Genomic DNA, 24,439 nt, shown 5'->3' on the forward strand with positions numbered 1-24,439 from the left:
TATTGAGACTCTTTTGGCTCCATAGTTTAGCCCCGTCCACTGATTCACACATTTAACTGGACAACTAGGACAGAAAATAGCCTATTCCAAATTATGATGTTTTTTTATGTAAAAAATAAGTGGACCTCAGACAACAGTGCAAATTAATAAAAAGTTCATAACCCCTTTAAGCAGAATAAAATGTGGATTTTGAGGTGAAACATGATTTGAACTTTCAAGATCCCCATGTGTTAGTTAATAATAATAACAACTAATAACCTCAGGACAGTGGAGCGCTATGTTGCCTGATAAAGACGGACCGAGCGGAGGCGGAGGAGTCCAGGACGGTCCTGGGACAGAAGACCCTTCAGTGACTCTGTTCAGAGAATACCTGCGTCTGAGGACCGTCCACCCAGAGCCCGACTACGGTACCTCAGAATATTTCATAGTGTTTCACCGGCTAGGTTTAGGTTTATGACTCCAGTTCACCTTTGCTCAGGTATACAGTACGTGTTGGCCCCTAAAACATCGAGAAATGTTGCCTGGGCAGGCAGCTTGCTAGTTTTAAGACTAATTTGTTCTGAAAGGTGTTGTAATGCATTAACGGTGAAATCCATCCAAAGTGTTAGTTGACCTTGGAAGAAAGAAAGCCATAAATGTTTGGAACGACAGGAGCTATGAATTCCAGCACTTTGGCAGAAATATGAAGTATCTTGTAACATCTTTGTATCAGACTGGGTCTTAGAGTTCACACCAGGAGCTTCGGATCAGCTAGTTTGTGTTCTGTTTAGCTGCGCCATTTATTTTTCATACAGAACCAGTAGTTTGTATGTTTTCATTTAAGTAAACAGTCACATAATATGATATTTACTTTTGTATCCAATGAGCAGCTTACACGTTACATATTACATGTACTTACTATTAATAATAAAAGTAAATGATGCATAATTACAAGCAACTAACCAAACTAGGCTACACTTTATTTTAAAGGTGTCCTTGTAACAGTGTAATTATGCATATAAGTACTGAGTAATATTAATAAACTACATGTACGTACTATATGGTTAGGGTTTGGTGTAGGGTTACTTGCATGTAATCATGCATAATTAATTGTAGTAATTAGTATTACTCCGTAGCTTACTTACCTTAAAATAAAGTGTAACAGATGTTTATGGTAATTTTTTGTGGGTGGAGATGAAAATCTTTGTCTTTATTTTATCTTTGTTATAAAAAAAATAAGAGCAAAGATATTAGCTAATATACACACAAAACAAACAGTGCTTTATTTTTTCAGGTACAGTAGGTGTATTTAACAGCAGCATTCAAGAAATGTAATGAACAGATATAAAAATAAGACGTGTCTGTCGTCTGTGGGATCAGTAAAGTAAATCTGCTCCCTGTCAGATGCTGCTGTAAGGTTCCTGGAGCGGATGGCTCAGGAGCTGGCTTGACCCATCGAGACAGTGGAGGTAATGATTCACTACACGAGAGGAGTCTTTAAACATTAGTCATGTCCTTCATCATGCACATCCATGTTAATATAGCCTCACAGCTTGTCCCAAACCGGTCCCTCAGGTGTGTCCCGGGCGGGTGGTAGCAGTCATCACGTGGGTGGGCCGCAGGCCGGAGCTGAAGTCTGTGGTGCTGAACTCACACACTGATGTGGTCCCGGTGTATGAGGTACTGCTGTGACACCTCAATCACATACAGATCCCAACGCATGGGTCAGGATCCCACTCTTTCGTGTCCGTCTGCTTCAGGAACACTGGAAATATGATCCCTTTGCTGCTGTTAAAGATGCGGATGGCAACATCTAAGACAGAGGATCTCAGGATATGAAATGCGTCACGATACAGTGAGTTTAAAACCAGCTACAGACCAAAAATTGTGTTCAAACCTTTGGCCTGACAAGCCAGTGTTTGTGTAGTATTACCGAGGGACTACTATAGTTGTAGGTTATATTTTTACACGTTTTGGTTGAAATCATGAACAAGACTAAGAACAGTCTGCCAAATTCTGAGATTTTGTAGCTTGAAGTCTTTTGGACTATTAAAGTCAGATATCATCAGCTATGGCTTGGTTAGGCACCAGTTTGTTTGTGTATTGTATAAGTTTTGATTCTCTGCAGGTACATTGAAGCCATTCGCAGACTAAAGGTTGCTGGGCACTATCCATTTAACATTTGTCCCAGGTCAGACCTCAACAGCATGTCACATGAGTAATATTTCAAGGGCAAAGATAGTCCTTTGTCTGTTGCTAATAATCTAGTTTGCATGAGGAAATATTTTACATTCACAATCCCCGATCATGTGGATTCCTTTTGAAATGACTGGATTTTGCCCTTGTGAACATTTTTATCTCACTTTTATTAAGAGAAGACACCATATTTACCTGAAAATATAAATGAAAGTCTTCATGAAACACAAGCAGTACTTTCTGTGAAAACAGATCGTCGAACCGATCGTTATACTTGGTCTTATTGTGACAGAATCATCAATGCACAACTTTAAAAAATACTTTTGATTGTGGAAGTAAATTGTGTTTATGAACAGCGTTTCACATTGATTTTGTTATGTCTAAATTTCAAATGAATGTTTTCCTTGTATACTAGAGTTTTTAGTGTGTATGATGTATATAATACCAGTTTTCCACTGGCTGATTGACACGAAGATATACAGCAACATGACGTATCTCTAGACTGTCTGGCCAAAATAAACATGCCAACGATCCACTGGTGCGTTTGTATCCATTATGACCAGTGCTGCAAGAAAAGCCACTTTCCCTACAAATGTATGGTGTTTTTAATGTTGTTAACAGATGAGGAGGTCGGGGGTCACAAAGGAATGGAGATGTTTGTGAAGCTTCCTGAATTTCAAAAGCTGAACATTGGTTTTGCTCTTGATGAAGGTAAACAAACCTGTAGATCCAGGTTTCTAGATGTTGTAGTCATGGAAGTATGCTCAGGTTTTCTTAAAAAATGCAGACTTGATTTTAACAGACAGTGAGGGGTAAATTGATTAAACGATTAGACCTCTTTAGTACCTTTCTGAACAGAAAGACATGAACTGCGCTCAGAACAGAGCAGATAAAGCCTTCAAGTACTCCATAGTACCAGTTTTGTGCAGTTCAAGCTGCACACAGTTCAGTGTTTAAACATGGATACTTGGCGGTTTTATTTGTTCACAGGTTTGGCAAACCCAACCAATGCCTACACTGTCTTCTACGGAGAGAGGAACCCCTGGTGTGAGTGTGACGTATGCCAGCAGTCACATTTACTGTGTGTGTGTGTGTGTGTGTTAACATGCGTGTGCTCTGTCCTGCAGGGATCACAGTTCACTGTCCAGGAAGTCCAGGCTATGGTTCCAGGTTTGTGGAGAACACTGCAGCAGAGAAACTAGTGAGTGTGTTCAGAAAGTGTTTTGACCAAACACACTGCAATCTGAAGTAGGCAGATAATGTGAAGTGTAATTTTCTGTCTAATTTTTTTTTATTTTCTTTTATTATTTAATAGTAATAAGAGAATAAATTAATTTTAAAATAATTAACTTTCTATTCATTAAAGAATTATATAAAAAAAGTATTTGTTTCCACAATAATGTGAAGCAGCACAACTGTTTGCAACCTTGATAATAATCAGAAGTGTTACTTGAGCAGCAAATCAATGTCAATGTCAATGTCACCTTTATTTATATGGTGCTTTAAACAAAATACATTGCGTCAAAGCAACTGAACAACATTCATTAGGAAAACAGTGTCAATAATGCAAAAATGATAGCTAAAGGCAGTTCATCATTGGATTCAGTTATGTCATCTCTGTTCAGTTAAATAGTGTCTGTGCATTTATTTGCAATCAAGTCAACGATATCGCTGTAGATGAAGTGTCCCCAACTAAGCAAGCCAGAGGCGACAGCGGCAAGGAACCGAAACTCCATCGGTGACAGAATGGAGAAAAAAACCTTGGGAGAAACCAGGCTCAGTTGGGGGGCCAGTTCTCCTCTGACCAGACGAAACCAGTAGTTCAATTCCAGGCTGCAGCAAAGTCAGATTGTGCAGAAGAATCATCTGTTTCCTGTGGTCTTGTCCTGGTGCTCATCTGAGACAAGGTCTTTACAGGGGATCTGTATCTGGGGCTCTAGTTGTCCTGGTCTCCGCTGTCTTTCAGGGATGTAGAGGTCCTTTCTAGGTGCTGATCCACCATCTGGTCTGGATACGTACTGGATCCGGGTGACTGCAGTGACCCTCTGATCTGGACACAGACTGGATCTGGTGGCCACGGTGACCTCGGAACAAGAGAGAAACAGACAAATATTAGCGTAGATGCCATTCTTCTAATGATGTAGCAAGTACATAGGTTGTTATGGGAAGTGTTTCTGGTTCCGGTTTACCTAATTAATGCAGCCTAAAAATCCTTTAACGGATTTGGATAATAAAAGCATATTAGTATGTTATGTGTATGCCAGGTTAAAGAGATGGGTCTTTAATCTAGATTTAAACTGCAAGAGTGTGTCTGCCTCCCGAACAATGTTAGGTAGGTTATTCCAGAGTTTAGGCGCCAAATAGGAAAAGGATCTGCCGCCTGCAGTTGATTTTGATATTCTAGGTATTATCAAATTGCCTGAGTTTTGAGAACGTAGCGGACGTAGAGGATTATAATGTAAAAGGAGCTCATTCAAATACTGAGGTGCTAAACCATTCAGGGCTTTATAAGTAATAAGCAATATTTTAAAATCTATGCGATGCTTGATAGGGAGCCAGTGCAGTGTTGACAGGACCGGGCTAATATGGTCATACTTCCTGGTTCTAGTAAGAACTCTTGCTGCTGCATTTTGGACTAGCTGTAGTTTGTTTACTAAGCGTGCAGAACAACCACCCAATAAAGCATTACAATAATCTAACCTTGAGGTCATAAATGTATGGATTAACATTTCTGCATTTGACATTGAGAGCATAGGCCATAATTTAGATATATTTTTGAGATGGAAAAATGCAGTTTTACAAATGCTAGAAACGTGGCTTTCTAAGGAAAGATTGCGATCAAGTAGCACACCTAGGTTCCTAACTGATGACGAAGAATTGACAGAGCAACCATCAAGTCTTAGACAGTGTTCTAGGTTATTACAAGCAGAGTTTTTAGGTCCTATAATTAACACCTCTGTTTTTTCAGAATTTAACAGTAAGAAATTACTCGTCATCCAGTTTTTTATATCGACTATGCAATCCATTAGTTTTTCAAATTGGTGTGTTTCACCGGGCTGCGAAGAAATATAGAGCTGAGTATCATCAGCATAACAGTGAAAGCTAACACCATGTTTCCTGATGATATCTCCCAAGGGTAACATATAAAGCGTGAAGAGTAGCTGCCCTAGTACTGAGCCTTGAGGTACTCCATACTGCACTTGTGATCGATAGGATACATCTTCATTCACTGCTACGAACTGATGGCGGTCATATAAGTACGATTTAAACCATGCTAATGCACTTCCACTGATGCCAACAAAGTATTCAAGTCTATGCAAAAGAATGTTGTGGTCAATTGTGTCAAACGCAGCACTAAGATCCAATAAAACTAATAGAGAGATACACCCACGATCAGATGATAAGAGCAGATCATTTGTAACTCTAAGAAGAGCAGTCTCAGTACTATGATACGGTCTAAATCCTGACTGGAAATCCTCACATATACCATTTTTCTCTAAGAAGGAATATGATTGTGAGGATACCACCTTTTCTAGTATCTTGGACAGAAAAGGGAGATTCGAGATTGGTCTATAATTAACTAGTTCTTTGGGGTCAAGTTGTGGTTTTTTGATGAGAGGCTTAATAACAGCCAGTTTGAAGGTTTTGGGGACATGTCCTAATGACAATGAGGAATTAATAATAGTCAGAGGAGGATCTATGACTTCTGGAAGCACCTCTTTCAGGAGCTTAGATGGTATAGGGTCTAACATACATGTTGTTGGTTTAGATGATTTAACAAGTTTATACAATCCTTCCTCTCCTATGGTAGAGAATGAGTGGAACTGTTCCTCAGGGGGTCTATAGTGCACTGTCTGATGTGATACTGTAGCTGACGGCTGAATGGTTGCAATTTTATCTCTAATAGTATCGATTTTAGAAGTAAAGTAGTTCATAAAGTCATTACTGCTGTGGTGTTGGGAAATGTCAACACTTGTTGAGGCTTTATTTTTCGTTAATTTAGCCACTGTATTGAATAAATACCTGGGGTTATGTTTGTTTTCTTCTAAAAGAGAAGAAAAGTAATCGGATCTAGCAGTTTTTAATGCTTTTCTGTAGGATATGTTACTTTCCCGCCAAGCAATACGAAATACCTCTAGTTTTGTTTTCCTCCAGCTGCGCTCCATTTTTCGGGCTGCTCTCTTTAGGGTGCGAGTATGCTCATTATACCATGGTGTCAAACTGTTTTCCTTAACCTTCCTTAAGCGTAAAGGAGCAACTTTATTTAAAGTGCTAGAAAAGAGAGAGTCCATAGTTTCTGTTACATCATCAAGTTGTTCTGAGGTTTTGGATATGCTAAGGAATTTGGATACATCAGGAAGATAACTTAAAAAGCAGTCTTTTGTGTTAGAAGTGATGGTTCTTCCCTACTTGTAACAAGAAGTAGAATTTACAATTTTGGCTATATGAATTTTGCAAAGAACTAAATAATGATCTGAGATATCATCACTTGGCTGAATAATTTCAACACCATCAACATCAATTCCATGTGACAGTATTAAATCTAGAGTATGATTTTGACAATGAGTAGGTCCTGAAACGTGTTGTCTAACACCAATAGAGTTCAGAATGTCTATAAATGCTGATCCCAATGCATCGTTTTCATTATCAACATGGATATTAAAATCACCAACTATTAAAACTTTATCTGCAGCCAGAACTAACTCGGATGTAAAATCACCAAACTCTTTAATAAAGTCTGTATGGTGCCCTGGTGGCCTGTATACAGTAGCCAGTACAAACATAACAGGGGATTTATCATTAACATATGTTTCTTTGGATAATGTTATATGAAGTACCATTACTTCAAACGAGTTATACTTGAAGCCTGCCCTCTGAGAAATCCTGAAAACGTTGTTATAAATTGAAGCAACACCTCCACCTTTGCCTTTTAGACGTGGCTCATGTTTATAACAGTAATCTTGGGGGGTGGACTCATTTAAAATAATGTAATCATCAGGTTTTAGCCAGGTTTCTGTCAAAAAGAGTACATCTATATTATGATCAGTGATCATATTATTTACAAAAAGTGTTTTCGTAGAAAGGGATCTGATATTCAATAAGCCAAGCTTTATCATTTGTTTATCCATATAGCTTCTGTTTTTTATTTGTTGAACCTCAATTAAATTGTTAATCTTAACTTGGTTTGGACGTTTTTTGTATTTTCTAGTTCGGGGAACAGACACAGTCTCTATAGTGTGATATCTAGGTGAAAAAGTCTCTATGTGCTGAGAATTAACTGACCTCTGTGACGGGAGGCAGCTAGCAGACGGTCGGTTTAGCCAGTCTGTCTGCTTCCTGACCTGGGCCCCAGTTAGTCAAGTATAAACACTAAGACTATTTGCCATATTTCTAGAGAGAAGAGTGGCGCCACCCCAGGAGGGATGAAGACCATCTCTTTTAAACAGGTCAGGTCTGCCCCAAAAGCTCGTCCAATTGTCTATGAAACCTATGTTATTCTGTGGGCACCACTTAGACATCCAGCCATTGAGTGATGACAATCTGCTATGCATCTCATCACCACGGTAAGCAGGGAGGGGGACCAGAGCATATTACAGTGTCTGACATCGTGCTTGCAAGTTCACACACCTCTTTAATGTTATTTTTAGTGATCTCCGACTGGCGAAGTCGAACATCATTAGCGCCGGCATGAATAACAATCTTACTGTATTTACGTTTAACAATCTTACTGTATTTACGTTTTTTTTACTGTATTTACGTTAAATCAGCATATAAGAATGATTTCTGAAGATCATGTGACAGTGATCCATATAAATTAGGCAACATCATCTCTTATTTGTGGGGCTGCAGCATACAGATGTCGAACTATTAGAAACAAAACAGGAAACTTTTTGAACAAGTATAATACAGTAGTTGATTACACAGGTTTTCATGTTCATGCTCATATTCAGTGACAAACTACATTAAATATTTCTACTATTAAAAATCCAATGAAGGTAAAAAGTTGTTTAAAATTGAAAGAAACTTAAAATCATGGTTTATTTTATCCTCAAATCTATTTTTACCATGTTTCTGATGCATCTGTGAACCTGATAATACACCTGCGTGTGATTTCCAGGCTGAACACCAGTGAGTGTTTTACTCTGGGTGATGTCACCACTGTTAACATGACCATGGTGAAAGGGGGCGTGGCTTATAACGTGGTTCCAGCAGAAATGGATGTCAGCTTTGACTTGAGAATCGCTCCCACCGTTAACCTGCAGGTGTGTATCTGGACCGGTAGATGGGGAACGTCTGTTTGATCCCGTCACAAATTCAGCTACACCCCCTCCCTTTTTATTAAATTATTTGTTGTGAACTGATTATTTCACCATGTGTCACTTCCAGTTCTGTTCATTTTACAGGAGTTTGAAGAGAAGATAAAAGCTTGGTGTAAAGAAGCTGGTGAGGACATGATATATGATTTTGCACAGGTCAGATTTATTTTTACACACCAAACACAGTTCCAGCTGGCCTCATCTCACATCTGGTTATTCCATGTGGTCAGGGTCAGCCGATGGCTGATATGTGCTGCCGATTTTTTGGCTGAGGGCTGATAGTCAATGTAAGTCAATAATTTCCATAAAAGTTTTAGAGCATTTTTCAAGCAGAATTTTTCAAGTTTGTTGGAACATAAATGTAAACTTAAATATACATTTAAATAAAATAAATAATATTTTATAAATAAAAATCAATTAAACTGAAAAATATCAAAATATATAAAAAATAAATAATAGTAGTGCTGCAAACACACTAGCAACCAGGAACATTTGTGTTTGGTATAAATGACACAGAACATCTAAAGTGCATTCTAATTTCAAACTTACATCGCAGTCTGTTCATTATTAAAATAAAGTACAGTCAACCAAACATTTAAAAGGTTACACTGGTCAGTTTAAATAGACCGTAGTATACCGGTCCACTCTGCTGTTATGCCAAGGACGTTTTTACTCATGTGAAGAGGATGATCTTTTCCGTCTAATTTACATAAAAAAATAAAAAATTATAGTTTAACATTCAGATACATTGCGAATATGGAAACATTTGAATATGTGCAGAACAAGACGTGAGCAATAACCTCCAAGAGCCTGTCTTCCAACAAAAAAACGAACATTTAGGCCGACATGCCTGACTTTAAATCGGATATCGGCCTATACGATATATAAAAAATTGACAAATATCGGCACGATATATCGGACCATCGATATATCGGTCGACCTCTAATTGACACCATGCTAACCATAGCATTTGGCATCATGCGTCTTTGATCTCACTATTTTTAACCAAAGTAATATTACGGTGACCAAAAACTATTTATGTTCGTTGATTTTAGCTATCAACAGCACCATCATGTTTTCATGTTTGGAAGTCTGATTCGCATGTTTGCACTCTTAAAGGGTTGCCATGTCTTCTTATTAAAAGCAACACTCATTAAGCACCTTTGGGCTTTGTATTTCAGTCACCTGTGTTTTCCTATGTGGGGTATTTCCAAGTATGGGTATTTTTATAAGGTATGGCAACACTGAGTCAGAACGTACCTTTTGATTTCTTGCACCGCACATACAGAAAATGTACGATTTTACATATGACTGCATTTAAATACATCATTAACAACTAGTTCGGTTCTGTACTCACTGCGTAGAAGGCAGTTGTCACTCTTGTAAGTTACTGAACTGTGTGTGAAAAGCACAAGAGACTCATGATTTGGTTGTAAATCCATTGCTTTTTTTCTGCTCTTCAGAAACACATGGACCAGAATTTCACATGCACAGAGGAGAGCGACCCATGGTGGCACGCATTTAGCTCTACCTGCAAAGCCATGTGAGGGAAAGTAGTTTGTTGTAAACTTTTGTGAGCCATTAGACTTATTTGAACATATGAAGACGTGATTCTATCCATCTCATGACAGGAACATGACTGTGAAAAAGGAAATCTTCCCTGCTGCCACAGACAGCCGCTTCATCAGGAAAGTAAGTCAATTTAACTTCTATCTCCAGAAACAAACAACCTGAAGCATCATCGAAAAAAAAAAAAAAAATCTAAAATAAACGTGAAATGCTAAAAAGTTAATTTATTTATCAAAGTGATCAAAGCTGTATTTTCAGCATTATTCCTCCAGTCTTCAGTGTCACATCATCTTCAGAAATCATTATAATATACTGATTTGCTGCTCAAAAAACATTTCTGATTCATAATGTTGAATGTGTAGATGTTTAAAGTCATACTGACCCTAAACTAGTGTATTTCATTAAATTTGTTTCTTATACCCCTCTATAGATGAGTTCCTGTTAATATTACTGTGAATTGTGTATTTGTAGGAGGGTCTTCCTGCCATTGGTTTCTCTCCGATGAATCTCACTCCCATCCTGCTTCATGATAATAATGAGTACCTGAATGAGCAGGTGTTCCTGCTTGAATCTCTGACAGCTGCTTCTGCTCCTCGTGGATCTTAGTACGGTGCTGATTTCCGAACATATTGACAAATGTATCTGTCATAACACCAAAGAATGAGCTGATCCTATATAAGGAAGATCACCGTTTATGTTCGCTTAAATTGAATCAGGAGCTCCTTTCTTTCAGTAATGTCTTAGATATGCTTTTAAGTCTTATTTATCAGCTGATATCCACAATTAGGAGCTGATATAAACTGTTGTTTTAATTCAAAAGTGTAAGTTTAACACACTTGAATTAGGCAGTTTGTGTCTCATATATGAAAAAAGAAAATTATTTCAAATTATTTCAATCATTTTCATTATTTGATTTTGATATTCTAGGTATTATCAAATTGCCTGAGTTTTGAGAACGTAGCGGACATAGAGGATTATAATGTAAAAGGAGCTCATTCAAATACTAAGGTGCTAAACCATTCAGGGCTTTATAAGTAATAAGCAATATTTTAAAATCTATACGATGTTTGATAGGGAGCCAGTGCAGTGTTGACAGGACCAGGCTAATATGGTCATACTTCCTGGTTCTAGTAAGAACTCTTGCTGCTGCATTTTGGACTAGCTGTAGTTTGTTTACTAAGCGTGAAGAACAACCACCCAATAAAGCATTGCAATAATCTAACCGTTAGGTCATAAATGCATGGTTCAACATTTCTGCATTTGACATTAAGAGCATAGGCCGTAATTTAGATATAATTTTGAGATGGAAAAATGCAGTTCTACAAATGCTAGAAACGTGGCTTTCTAAGGAAAGATTGCGATCAAATAGCACACCTAGGTTCCTAACTGATGACGAAGAATTGACAGAGCAACCATCAAGTCTTAGACAGTGTTCTAGGTTATTACAAGCGGAGTTTTTAGGTCCTATAATTAACACCTCTGTTTTTTTTTTTCGTTTTTTTTCGGAATTTAGCAGTAAAAAAAAATTTAGTCATTCAGTTTTTATATTGACAACGCTTTCTTTTAGTTTTTAAAATTTCTATGTTTCGCCTTGCCACGAAGAAATATAGAGCTAAGTATCATCAGCATAAGAGTGAAAGCTAACACCATGTTTCCTGATGATATCTCCCAAGGGTAACATGTAAAGCGTGAAGAGTAGCGGCCCTAGTGCTAAGCCTTGAGGTACTCCATACTGCACTTGTGATCGATATGATACATCTTCATTCACTGCTACTAATTGATGGCGGTCATATAAGTACGATTTAAACCATGCTAATGACTAATAATAAATAATGTAGCTCAAGAAGTTTCATAAAAAAAAAGTTTCCCCACTTATGATGGATGGGTATTGTGATATACACAAATAACTTTTTCACACAATGCATAATTTTAAAAATACAGCTTGATTGGAAACTGTCAATAAAACAAAACAATTAAAATTATTTTTAATTTTATTCACAACACATTTCTCTGTCGATCTCAACCATGCTCCTCGTAAACAGAGCTTGTATAAACATCTAGTCCATTATTTTAGGGTGACAGTAACAAGAATTAAGTGTTTATCTATCAGTTTTTAGAAGTTCCAGAAGTTGAAATACAAGAAATACTCAATTAACACTTCTTGGGTCATAGGAGAGCATTGTGTGAACAAACACAAGTTAAAACAAGTTGAATAGAAACACAGACATGCTGGTGATGTCACTTTTGTGTTTCACATCTTGCATGAAAAGCATCTGCGCCAGACCATCACGAACAATAATGCAAAAGGTGAGCTACTTATTTGACTATTTAATGTTTACCTGCGTCTTTTAAAGCTTAATTCTTTAGATCAATGCATACACTCGTGAAAGCTAATCAGTTTGCACGTGTCCTTGTCTGCTGTAGAAAGCTGTGTCTTTGTCGGGCGTCAGCACACTGATCTAAGTTCAGTAGGCTACAAGCTATAATTCATTCTGGCTCTTTTTCACATTTACATTCTCCTTTCACATACATATGTTTCTGCTTACATGTGCACTTTACTTTTCGACACGTACATATATTCTGACAATGACACACATATTTAACTCATATATACATAAACTCTCACTTTCACATAGACTTCACACTCATATGCATGCATGTCTCAACTTATTTATTTTTTTATGGTATCCATTACTTTTTAAGCAGGAAGTCACTCTCACTTTCATTTTGGGAGTAAATAACAATGAAAAAATGACAGGCTTTTTTTTAATTTGATTTGATTTGATTATTTATATATATATATATATATATATATACACACACACACACATAATGTCCTGGAATATATTGAGCAAATGCAAGGAGAGACTGTATAGAACTTGATGATCAGATTCAAAACTTTTTTTGTTGAGGATTCAAGAAACAGAGCAGATACATACTAAATACATTCCTTATGTCCTTATGGATTCTTAATTAAGTGCTGACTGCTTTTTGAAAACAGACAACAACAACAAAACAGGTCTGAGAACAGTTATGTTCTGTTTATTGTTGTAACCCAGGACTGAAATGTTATGTGCTGCCAATGTATCAACAAATTATGTGACCCACCAAATTACTGTATGTGACTGCAGTAGGTGTTAGTGACAGTTGGGGTCGGGGTTCGATTTGGGATTAGGACAAAGACTATAGAAAACGTACTCGGTTACTAAACGTAACCTCGGTTCTCTCTAGAAGAGCGAACGAGTACTGCGTCTTAGCTAAGACGCTACGGGAAAAGTCTCTTTTCACGAAATACTGAAGCAAAAAATTATCCTTAATTTTGTATTTTTGTAAAGCGCATTTGCAGCAGTACACAGCCATAGGCGAGACGGCTCGTTCGCTCATTGGCTTGTTCTGCGGCAACTGCACAGCCTATCGAGCGCAGGCTGATGCAACATCAGACCAATAAGGGCGCTTCGCGCCCTTCTTGCCACTTCCCACTGAAACGGGTGTGGCCCAACCTATAAAAGGAGCTCGAAAAGGCTGACTCACCTGATTTATTTCATGGCCGAAGCGAACCAGAGTGAATCGTACGCACGGCAGAGAACGCAGTACTCATTCGCTCTTCTAGAGAGAACCGAGGTTACGTTTAGTAACCGAGTACGTTCTCTTACGAGAGCTCTCTCGTACTGCGTCTTAGCTAAGACGCTATGGGAACCCAATGTAAAACGCCGTGCGCGCAGGGATCACACACCAATAAACCTGAAGCAACGCCCAGGATTTACAGTGCACAGTCACCTGAGGGACTCACAGAGAGCCCAGGACAGGAAGTGGGGAAGCCATCCGTCCCATATCTAGGAACATCCGTAGATGCGACAATATGACATCACATAGCCGAGGCAAGGCCTGACCAATGTGGCAATGTGGGACTTAAGCAATACTGCCCATATAACAGTCGGCAGCGCATAGCGCTCATGAACTCAGAATTCCCCTCAGGGCCCTGATTCGACTATACCGACAGCAGCCTTGCTTGCAATGCGGGAACCTCCAGGTTATAGAACCTGATAAATGTAGACGGCGAGGCCCAACCTGCCGCCATACATATATCCTGCAAGGAGATCCCAGTAGACCACGCCCATGACGAGGCGACGCCCCTTGTGGAGTGTGCTCTGACGCCCAACGGGCACTGAAGGCCCCTGGAAGCGTAAGCTAACGCTATGGCGTCAACTATCCATCTGGATAGAGTCTGTCTCAAAACAGCCATTCCCTTGGAACGTCCACCGAACGAGACAAACAGCTGCTCCGTCTGCCGAAAGGCAGCAGAGCGAGACACATAAGCTCTTAAAACCCTGACAGGGCAAAGAAGATTCGAGTCTCTATCCTCTCCTGACACCGGCAGGGCAGACAGGGCAATAACCTGAGCCCAAAACGGCTTGTTGAGGGATTTCGGCACATAACCGTGCCTAGGTTTGAGTATGACCCTTGAGTCATTAGGCCCAAACTCCAAGCACGACTGGCTCACCGAGAGCGCGTTCAGATCACCCACACGCTTCACTGAAGCGAGAGCCAACAAGAATACTGTCTTGAACGACAGATGCTGGAGGCTAACTGATTGGATAGGCTCAAAAGGGGGACCCTTCATGGCTTCCAAAACCGCCGCGAGGTCCCACATAGGGAATGACGGAGGTCTGGGAGGATTCAGCCTCCTAGCTCCTCTAAGGAACCGGATGGCCAAATTATTCCTTCCTATTGACTGACCGAGCGCTGTTTCAGAAAACGCTGCGATGGCCGCCACATAAACTTTGAGCGTGGATGGGGCTCTGCCCTTATCCAACAGCTCCTGTAGGACATCCTCGAGCTGTGCACCAGCTGGAGAACACCGACCACTTCGAGGCATACAGACGTCGTGTCGACGGAGCTCTAGCCTGAGTGATGGTATTTAGCACTCCCACTGCGAGATCAGTGGGTAACCGTTGAGCGCCCACACATGGAGGGACCACAACTCCGGTGGAGGGTGCCAAATCGAACCCCTGGCCTATGAGAGGAGGTCCCTCCTCAACGGTACTGGCCATGGGGCGACATCTGCTAACTGCATCAAATCTGGGAACCATGGTTGGTTCTTCCAAAGAGGTGCTACAAGCAGTATTGAACATCTCGTTTCTCTCACCCGTTCTATCACCTGCGGAAGGAGGGAGACGGGAGGGAAAGCATAAAGCGGGCAGCACGGCCATTTCCGTGACAGCGCGCTTTCGTTCTTGGAAAAGAACGCAGGGCAGTGAGCGTTTCGTGGGACGCGAAGAGGTCCACCTCCGCCCGGCCAAATCTCTCCCACAACAGCCGGACTGTTTGCGGGTGTAGAGACCATTCGACCGTAGGAACATTGCCTCTGGACAGCCTGTCTGGACCCAGATTCTGTAGCCCAGGCACATGCACTGCCCTCAACGAACGCATGTTGCGCTGAGCCCAAACCAGGAGGCGTTCCGCCAGCCTGTACAGGTTTCGGGACCGCCCTGGCAATTTATGTAGGACACCACAGACATGTTGTCCGAACGGACTAAGACGTGGTTGTCCTTGATTTGGGGACAAAAGCGCATCAGCGCGTTCTCCACTGCCAGGATTTCCAGACAGTTGATATGATGGAGCTTTTCCCGTTCTGACCATAGGCCAAAGGACGGTCTGCCCTCGAGCAGCGCTCCCCATCCCGAAGTGGAGGCGTCCGTCGACACCATCTTCACATTTGGGGAAGTCCTGATCGGTACCAGCCGTTCGCTGTCCAGGGTGCTGGAGCTGTGACACAGCTCTGATTGACCTTGAGATGCAGCCGGCCAGACACCCACGCTCTGCGCGGCACCCGCGCCTTCAGCCAGAACTGCAGGGGGCGCATGCGGAGCAGGCCCAGCTGCAGAGCCGGAGATGCTGAGGCCATGAGGCCTAGCATCTTCTGACAGTGTTTGAGCGACACGGTCGCGCCGCAGCGGAAAGAACTCGCTGCGCGCTGAATGCCCAACACGCGCTATGGTGACAGCCGCGCCGTCATGGAACACGAGTTCAGAACTATACCCAAAAACAGAATCGTCTAACTGGGGTTCAGCGAACTCTTCGCCCAATTGACACTGAGGCCAAGCTTCTCGAGGTGATCGAGTAAAACGGCCCTGTGCTCCACGAGCTCTGCTCGTGATCGGGCCAGAAGCAGCCAGTCGTCCAAATAATTCAGCACTCGCATCCCTCTGAGTCTGAGAGGAGCGAGCGCTGCATCCATGCACCTCGTAAACGTACGAGGAGCCACGGACAAGCCGAACAGCAGGACTGTAAACTGGTATGCCTGGCCCTCGAAGGCGAATCTCAAATATCGCCTGTGGTTTGACAATATCTGTATTTGAAAATACGCGTCCTTCAGATCTATTGACATGAACCAGTCCCCTCTGCGAATCTGCGCGAGGAGCTTCCTGGTCGTAAGCATTTTGAAACTGCGTTTCATCAATGCCTTGTTCAGCTGTCTTAGATCCAGTATGGGCCTCAGACCCCCGTCTCTCTTGGGCACCAGAAAGTATCTGCTGTACAGCCCCCCCTCGCTTTGAGCTTGAGACACAGGCTCTACAGCCCCTTTGCTCAACAGTTTTGATATTTCGGCCCGAAGTATGTGTGCTACTTCTGTTTTGACCGTAGTTTCGACGCGCGCTAAGAAGCGCGGAGGGCGTCGAAAAAACTGTAGCGAGTAGCCTCTCTTTATAATGCCTAGCACCCAATCCGAAACCCCTGGAAGCGCTGACCATGCATCTGCATGAATGGCTAAGGGCTGGATGCGAAGCGCGCACTGTTGACTGGGCAACGGCGGCGCTCGGGTGTGCTGCGCATTTGAGGGGAGGTGCGCGCTGATCACAGCGGGCAGATCGCTCCTCCTCGACCCCGTCCCGGCGCTTAACCGACTGGGGGAAGGCTGAGCAGGTCCCGTGGGACTCGATATGTCTGCGAGTAACTGTGGGCTGCATATGTGCACATTTACCACTTTCAACTCGCTGTCTGCCTGTGCAGAGCGTACGTGCACGGGCCTCGTTTTTACAGAAGCCACGCGCCGTATGCGACATAGTGTATGTGGGCACTGGGGATTGGGCACGTTTACTATGCGGCGCGCTCAACCGATCTGTGTCGATCTTATGTGCGCGAGCCCTGTGTGCAGGGCTGTGCTTACATGTGGAGATGGGCACTGAGGAGTGGGCATCGTCACTGCCTTTATAGCACCATCGGCCGTGGCCGGACGAGCGTGCACAGGTTTCGTTTTTACAGAAACCACCTGACGCGTGTGACATAGTAATTGTGGGCACTGAGGGGTGGGCACGCTTACTATGCAGTGCGCGCGATCGACCTGAGTCGCTTTTATGGGCGCAGGCCCTGTGTGCAGGGCTGTGCTTACATGTGGAGATGGGCACTGAGGCGTGGGCATCGTCACTACATTTATAGCACCATCAGCCGTGGCCGGAACACCAGAAATAACACTCTTTTCGTGAAACATCTGGGTAGCCGTGATAACGGCTTTTGTGTGCAGGCAAGCGGGAACTCGTGCAGGCTTGCGCATTGCAGAAGACGCTGAGGCAGTCACAACTCTTGGAACTGCAACAGCGGCGCGCTTGGGTGAGAGCTCGGCCGCAGCGGAACTCGTACACCGGCGCTTTCCCAGCAGTGCTAGGATGTTTTCGGGGCTTCTGGCTTCACCGCAATCCTCTGCCGCGGCTCCCGCGACGCGGGGCGGCGGCTTGAAGAGCAAGAACGGGGTCCCAAGCTGCGTTGCTGACGCTGTCGCGATGACGCAGCTGGAGGCGGTGGGCGTGACTGAGAGCTCTGTAGGGCCGGTCTAGAGCGGCTAGCTGCAGAACCGGAGCGCTTCGGCAAGAAGTGCTTGAACGCCTGCGAAGCTTTCTGGTCCTCGGCGAATCTCTCCACAAACTCATTGACAGATGATCCGAAGAGGCCAACAGGAGTCAGCGGTGCGTCGAGGAACGCAGCGCGCTCAGACTCCTTGATGTCAGAAAGCGTCAGCCACAAATGCCTCTCAGCCACCGTAGCGGAAGCCATAACCCGTCCCATGGCCTGTGCAGCAGACTTAGTAGCGCGGAGGGAGAGATCCGAAGCACTCCTCAGATCCGCGAGACAGATCGCTTCAGGTCCCTTCTCATCCAGCTTGCGGAGGAGATCGCCCTGGAAAATCTGCAGCGTGGCCATGGTGTGTAGCGCAGACGCAGCCTGCCCAGCAGCAGAGAAGATCCGTGCAAGCAGCGATGGCGTCATGCGGCAGGCTTTGGATGGCAACGCCGCCTTAGTCCGCCGTCCAGCAGAAGGCGGGCAAAGGTGCGCTGCTATAGCCTTTTCCACCGGCGGAAGTGACAGGTAGCCTCTGTTTTTTGCACCGTCCAGTGTGGAGAATGCTGGCGAAACAGATGAACGGACTCTCGCCGAAAATGGAGCGCTCCAAGCTTTCGCCACTTCTTCGTGAAGCTCAGGAAGAAAGGGGGCGTGCTTTGAGCTTGAAGAAGAACGCTAATCCGGGAGATAGCTACCATCCAGCCGGGAACGTGAAGGGGGCGCTGGTGCAGACCACTCGAGGCCGAGGCTCGCCGATATCCCCCCGTCTGCTGGGCCTCTGAGCAGAGGGCGCGAGATCCACGGAGCTCGCCCAACCCTCACTGCCCGAAGCAAGCAGAGAGCACGTGTCCTCTTCCTCCGACGCGGGCCTGAGATCCACTTCCTCAGATGACTCGTCGGCAGACCATCGGGAAGCAATGCAGGGGAGGCCGGCGAAGAAGAGGGAACCGGCGAGCTCGGCCGAGCTGGAGGCGGTTCCGGTAGACGCTGCGAGCGGCGCTTCTTACGGCGCTGCGGCGCAGCGGATGATGCAGGCTTCGAGAAAAACGCCCGGCGAGTCCTCAGAGTCACCATAGGCAGTAGCTCGCAATGAGGGCAGCCGCTGTCAGCGAGCGCGAGCGCTGCATGGTCCTCACCCAGACAGGAGACGCAGATGACGTGACGATCTCCTTTGCTGAGCGGGGCTCTGCACGAGCCGCATGAGGGCATCTTTAAAAAGACGCAGCTCTTTTTGTGAGTGTGCGTCGCAGGGTGAACACACACAGGATATAAAGGATACAAAGAATATAGGCGCCGGACAGTGCAGCAGGAACGGCAGTGGAAGGCGGCGAGGCCAGCAGCTTCAGAATGGCTCGTCCCGCTGATATGCTTCTCAGACGGCGCTTGCTTCCTCCGTGATCCAGCGATGCGTGAGCTTCGCTGAAGAGATGAAAAATCAGGTGAGTCAGCCTTTTCGAGCTCCTTTTATAGGTTGGGCCACACCCGTTTCGGCGGGAAGTGGCAAGAAGAGCGCGAAGCGCCCTTATTGGTCTGATGTTGCATCAGCCTGCGCTCGATAGGCTGTGCAGTTGCCGCAGAACAAGCCAATGAGCGAACGAGCCGTCTCGCCTATGGCTTTGTACTGCTGCAAATGCGCTTTACAAAAATACAAAATTAAGGATAATTTTTTGCTTCAGTATTTTGTGAAAAGAGACTTTTCCCGTAGCGTCTTAGCTAAGACGCAGTACGAGAGAGCTCTCGTAAGAGAACCCAAGATGTGTCACTGTATAGTTTTGTATGGGGATGGCCAACACCAGTCTTTCCTTTGAGAGAGTTGGTCTACTTGAAGGACATTACTGGACCCTTGGTGGACCGCATGCAGTTTGATCACTGAGCAAACAGGTCTGTGGATGATGCAGTCAACATGTCACTGCACTACATCGTCCAACATCTGGACAAACCAGAGACTTATTTTTTAAATAAATATATATTTTTTTCACAACAACAATATACAGAATCAGTACAGTATACAAGTAAACATTCTTTTCTATCCACCCTGTCCTACCCCTCACTAGGCAGAACACTCAAATTGACATTGCAAGGCATTGAGCTGATGTGTAAAACGAGAAGAAAAAATAAATATGTTAGGGTTATGAAAGTGTTAACGCACTTAAAGATGAATTCCCAAGTATCTTGTTCAAAAGTACTTTCCAGATCTTTTTCCCATTTAAGTCTTGAAGGTGAAGATGAAGTCAATGAAATTGGTATACATATTGTATAAGACAAAACCTTTAGATCCTTTTTTCTCGCTTATAATCCTATCTATGGGACCTACATTTTTTTTCCTGATCTCTAACCCCAATTTGCAAGTGTGTCTGATTAATCGTCTACATAAAACAAGTCAGGGGAATTAATAAAGCCTTATCTAGAAGTATCTCTTGCAGGACATTTTTCAATTCGTATCCATGCAGGTAAAAATAAACTACAGTATACATCTGCTAAAACCATACCGCTGTCATTTGTGCTGCACAGAAATATGGCAAACAATCTGGAAGTAGTATTGCACCTTTTTTATATGCCATTTGTAATGTCTTAAGTTTAACCCTCAAGAGTTTTATTATTCGAGATCAATTTTCTAAGATTATAAAAATAAACTTGTGTGATAGAAATGGGAAGGGTTTGAAATAAATTGTCATTTAGTGATAACAATACTGAGTGCCATCTTCAGATCTCTCATTACCTTTTTAAGTAATGGGGAATAAAACCAAAGAATATTCTTCTTCCAACTTCGAAGGAATATTTAGTCCTAAAAAAAAAAAAATTCCTGAATTCCATAAAAAGGGATGTTATTTAAGGCCATTTTCTCCATAGCCAAATTCAGTGGCCTTCACAACACTTTTATTAATATTAATTTTATATATCCAGATATATCTCTAATGTTTTCCAACAATTGGGATAAAGTAGAAAGAGATGATTCAGGATTAATTGGATATAATATTACATCACCCGTGTACAATGATATTTTGTGTACATAACCTCCTATGAATAGCCTTTTTATGTACATAACCTCCAATCAATCCCAGAGATTGATTCATGTGATTGTATAGCTATGGCCAGGGGTTCCAACGCAAGCGCAGAAAGTAGTGAGGACATCCCTTCTTGGTTCTCCTTGATAAATTAAAGAAGTGAAGATAAATCAGAGTTAGTAATAATGGTTGCTGATGGACGTCTATACAATATTTGTATCATATCAATAAACTTTGGATCGAAATTTGACAGAATATGTTTTGCAAAATACCTATCAAATAAGGCTATTCTACTTGGTCAAAAGCTTTTTCTGCATCTAAAGAATTTTTTTGTTTATCCAGAAAAAAATAAAAGAAAATTAATAAATCCAGATAGCTTAAGTTGCCTTTACTCCTTGAGATTTATAAAAAGCTAAAAATTATATGTTAATTAATTTTGGGTGTTTAATACATTTATTGTCTAATGAAAGTATTGTAGTTATAGATTTACTAATTTCTTCCTTTCTTATTTGCCATGCTAACACTTTTCCAATCTTATCCCACTGTTCATAATACCTCTGTCGTGATCTGAGAAGTTCATTTTCTGCTTCTTTTGATGACATTATTGTATTCCAATTTTTTGGGAATGCAATTATTGAAACAATTGTACATTTAACAAGGCTATTCTTTGAATCGCAATCATTCTTCTTAAAATAATATATCTACCGGATTTGTCAACAGATTCCACAAGGGTATATTCTTTATCAAAAGTATAACCACCCCTCTGGAATGTGATGTAAAAACGAAACAAAAACCTGTCCAGGCCTCTGCGTTTTAAGATTTTGATGTTCAGAATCAGTCCTGTGTGTTTTTGTAGCAAAGTGATTCCAATATTATGTTTTCTGAGGTATAGAATTACTTTTTTTCTTTTAAGTCTTTGATTTAACCTATTGACATTCCAGCTAACATATTATATTCCAGTGTACTTGACATTAACTATGTATTAGTTGTTATATTTCTATCTTAGGGCACCTTAAGAACTCTCTAAGCAGCCCAAATATTAAATAAATAAACGTGTGGTCTGCCCATCTCCCCTACAGCACCCACCACTTCCCAAATGAAGTGTGATACTTTGAACCCCTTTGACTAAGTGTGCACCACATACCTTATCCAAACTAATTAGCTCCCATGCAGGTACTGTCAAACCCAACAAATGATTGACTTATATTATGTGATTTCAAGTAAATGTATTGTTTACTTTGAAAAATATTGGTAACAAACCCAGAATTCACACATTTAAGTAAACAATTCAACAAAACAATTCAACGACAATTTTTCTGGTAAAATGTAAAGTTCACCCTTAATTGACAGAATTGAATCATAAATGTTAATCCAAAAGAAAAACCACTTGCCCCTATTACTTAGGTATAGTTATTCTTGCACAGTTTTTGGGTGATTGTTTTAGTTTACTGTGGGTCCCCGACATTCGTAGATATGCCATTTTACTAGTGTCTTATACGTCTATCAAATGTGGATGATGTTGTCGAAGATAAGTCTCAGTCAAAGCCTCAGCTTTGTCCCTCTGGTAGCTGAATCCTCAGGGTTGCATGCATAAGTAGCATAAGTGATGTCGTTATTGCATAGGTGTCTTTTGAGAGTGCTGAATTCTTTTCGTTTTCTAAACAGGGCTGATGACATTTCACAAAATATCATTATAGCAGAGTTGCCATAAGTGAGCATGCCCATTTCTTGTCCTCCTTCCCCAGGATCTTAGGTAACTATTCCTTCAAAAAACCCACATCATTTCTACCTTTCACTCTCTCTGGAAAATTAACAAGATGTAAATTTTGTGGCAAGACTGATTTGAGTTCATAAATTTTGTCTTTCAGCTGTTTAATTTAGTCGTCAACATCCTTGTGAAGGCCTGTTACCGCTTCATCTGTCTCCAACTGCTTTGTTTCTACATCAAAAAGTCTCAGATTTATTGATTGTTGCTCATTGCCCATTTTTCCCTAGGATTCTGTGAACTTACTCAGGCATCCATTAATCAATTCCTGAATTCTGAGAAATCCTTTTTCAATTTCTTCATGGAACCAGGGCAGCGGGTACGATAATGACAGTCTCGTTTCTTGAGCATCTTCTTTCTTATTGTCCAGTTACTTTGGATTCTGCATATTTATTGGAATATCCAAAGTGCAATAAGGTATTGTTTTAAATAATGTTCTTTCTTCACATTAAAAGTCGTTAGGGAGTGTTATTAAGATTATATGAATTCTTAAATCCCTATGTGTATTCTATTCTTAAGCCTTCTACTTCTCTTTGCAATCATTTTGCAATTTTTCTTCTTTAGAAGATAACTACATTAAGATCCATTGGCATCCACAAGTATGAGCCAGTAACTCTTATTTTATCAGCATTGCACTGGTTTCCCATCAAATATATATACAGGTGCTGGTCATATAATTAGAATATCATCAAAAAGGTGATTTCACTAATTCCATTCAAAAAGTGAAACTTGTATATTATATTCATTCATTACACAAAGACTGATATATTTCAAATGTTTATTTCTTTTAATTTTGATGATTATAACTGACAACTAAGGAAAATCCCAAATTCAGTATCTTAGAAAATTAGAATATTGTGAAAAGGTTCAATATTGAAGACACCTGGTGCCACTCTAATCAGCTAATTAACTCAAAACACCTGCAAAGGCCTTTAAATGGTCTCTCAGTCTAGTTCTGTAGGCTACACAATCATGGGGAAGACTGCTGACTTGACAGTTGTCCAAAAGACGACCATTGACACCTTGCACAAGGAGGGCAAGACACAAAAGGTCATTGCAAAAGAGGCTGGCTGTTCACAGAGCTCTGTGTCCAAGCACATTAATAGAGAGGTGAAGGGAAGGAAAAGATGTGGTAGAAAAAAAGTGTACAAGAAATAGGGATAACCGCACCCTGGAGAGGATTGTGAAACAAAACCCATTCATTCAAAAATGTGGGGGAGATTCACAACGAGTGGACTGCAGCTGGAGTCAGTGCTTCAAGAACCACTACACACAGACGTATGCAAGACATGGGTTTCAGCTGTCGCATTCCTTGTGTCAACCCACTCTTGAACAACAGACAGTATCAGAAGCGTCTCGCTTTAAAAAGGACTGGACTGCTACTGAGAGGTCCAAAGTTAGTCTCTGATGAAAGTCAATTTAGCATTTCCTTTGGATATCAGGGTCCCAGAGTCTGGAGGAAGAGAGGAGAGGCACACAATTCACATTGCTTGAGGTCCAGTGTAAAGTTTCCACAGTCAGTGATGGTTTGGGGTAACATGTCACAGGTTCATGCTTCCTGCTGCTGACCAACTTTATGGAGATGCAGGTTTCATTTTCCAACAGGACTTGGCACCTGCACACAGTGCCAAAGCTACCAGTACCTGGTTTAAGGACCATGGTATCCCTGTTCTTAATTGGCCAGCAAACTCGCCTGACCTTAACCCCATAGAAAATCTATGGGGCATTGTGAAGAGGAAGATGCGATATGCCAGACCCAAGAATGCAGAAGA

General features: G+C 42.0%; 1 pseudogene; it reads left to right on the top strand.

Annotated features, from left to right (window-relative positions):
- Window positions 1-265: 265 nt before the first annotated feature.
- On the top strand, window positions 266-10,667 carry LOC132131858 (aminoacylase-1-like; annotated as a pseudogene).
- Window positions 10,668-24,439: the final 13,772 nt, after the last annotated feature.

This window comes from Carassius carassius, chromosome 48, assembly GCF_963082965.1.
Source record: "Carassius carassius chromosome 48, fCarCar2.1, whole genome shotgun sequence".
In the NCBI taxonomy this organism is placed as follows: domain Eukaryota; kingdom Metazoa; phylum Chordata; class Actinopteri; order Cypriniformes; family Cyprinidae; genus Carassius; species Carassius carassius.